The following is a 1925-nucleotide window of genomic DNA, read 5'->3' as shown; positions in this document are numbered from 1 at the left end:
CAGCCAACACTCTCTCACTCGGCTGCTGCAAGCATCCCAGCAGCCACCAACTCCCATAAAGCATCACCTAGCTCCAATATTTTCCTGCCTTCCAAGCTTTAAACACCATTGGCTTCAAACCTCAAGCTTTTTCTTCCATCCTCATTCTCTTGAAACTCTTAAATCCCATAGCCATAGCCACACACTACAAATTATCAACACCAAACTCAAACATATCCAACACCAAGCCAAACACATGCATTCTCATTTGCTGAACTTGTGGGTCTTTAGCTTCCACACTCCAAGCTCTCATACCAAACTCACGTAATCTCATATCAACATCATCAAATAATCTTCAACTCTTCGTCGAGCTTCCGGAAACATCAACACAAAACACGCAGCCACTGGAAGAAGAACAAAGTACTCCCCCAGGACTTGCTTCTCTCTTGGGATACTTTGGGCTTAGTTCATGCTAACTCAGACAAATGGACAATGAAGTCTTCATTCATCACTCTATGGCGATCCAAGAATCAACAAAGCCCGGATAAGCGTTCTGACGAAAAAGACCCCAACATTGGCTTTGGTTGATTTTGAGCTTCCTTCTTTTGTGGTGCCTGTTTTGGTGCCATTTGTGATTTGAAACAAGAATGAAAACACTATTAGGACAAGTAAACATAAACTACAATGCAGAATAATAAGATGCAATGCATAAAACATAAACTACAATGCATAAAACAAACTGCAATGCAATTTGGTATTCTCTACATTGCAGTCTGTGTAGAATAGAAACAATAATGTAGGACCTAGTAAGTATCATTCTAGCTAGAACAACTAACAAAAGCAATTCAAAACCCAAAACACAAACTACATTGCATAAACCAAAAACCAAAACTCAAAATATAAAGGACATTGCATGCAAGCATAAACCCAAAATACAAAACAAGTAAAAAAAGATATTCGAAACCAAAANTATAAAGGAAGACAATTGTAACACCCCGACTCCAAAAATTAATGTCTATTTTAATTAAATTACGAATTTACCTTTGGGGTAGGGGTAAATAGGTCATTTTCTTATCCGGAAGGATTTTGGGACCACGAATGGTATTTTTGGGTAGGTGGTACCGAGACGAATTCGTAGACACGNGGTAGGCTTGAATTGGAGTTGTAACAAAAAAGTTACGATCAAAACATTATCAGTGGCAAATTTGTAAATATTTTGAAAAGTTTGGTAAAAATCAGATTTTTCACCTCAGCTCTCACTCTCCTCGCGCGATCTCGACACTCTCTCTCTCCCCGACACCAACTCTCTCTCTCTTCGGTTCTCTCTGCACCGGCCACGGCCAGGCACACCACCAGTCTCGATCGATTCGCCTCGACGTCCCGATCAAGTCTAGCCAATTTTCCCCGTCGGAAATCACGAACTCCGGCCACGAGCTTGACTGGTTTGAACCGGAGGTTTCCCGTCGTCGCGCCGCCGCCTCCGCCGCCCAAACCAGGTGAGTGAGGTATGGTTTCTCATCCATTTTCCGAGTTCTAGTTGATTGTTGTATAGGTTTGGACCGATTCGTTGCTTACAAAATCGATTTGAAAACCTAGGTTTTGGCCGGATTTCAAAGTGAAATTTCGGCCAGTTGCTGCCCGAATTGGACCTTCTTGTAGTGGAATGAAGTGATCCTGACCTTGAGTAGAAGCTAGGATAGGAAGGGTGAGCTCGGTTGTGGAGTTTTTCTGTCATCGGAATTTCTCTACACACCCACACGCTGCCGGCGTGTGCGGCGGCGCATGGGCGAGGCTGGTGAAGCTGCAATTTAACCCGATGAGATCCTTAGGTTGTCACAAGCGCATAGGAATTCAGGAATCGCAATGCGGATGTCGTTTGACTATCGAACGGATTTTCGCATATTGTGCGTTATCCGGGTTCGATAGGTTCCGACCGTTAGATCTTT

General features: G+C 43.2%; 1 protein-coding gene across 1 annotated transcript in view; it reads left to right on the top strand.

Annotated features, from left to right (window-relative positions):
* Positions 1-1925, top strand: part of LOC117630321 — a 15180-nt gene that overhangs the window by 8919 nt on the left and 4336 nt on the right. The window lies entirely within an intron of this gene.

Source organism: Prunus dulcis, chromosome 6 (genome assembly GCF_902201215.1).
Source record: "Prunus dulcis chromosome 6, ALMONDv2, whole genome shotgun sequence".
In the NCBI taxonomy this organism is placed as follows: Eukaryota; Viridiplantae; Streptophyta; class Magnoliopsida; order Rosales; family Rosaceae; genus Prunus; species Prunus dulcis.
The sequence above is the reverse complement of the archived record's forward strand: the minus strand, read 5'-3'. Positions and strand labels throughout refer to the sequence as shown.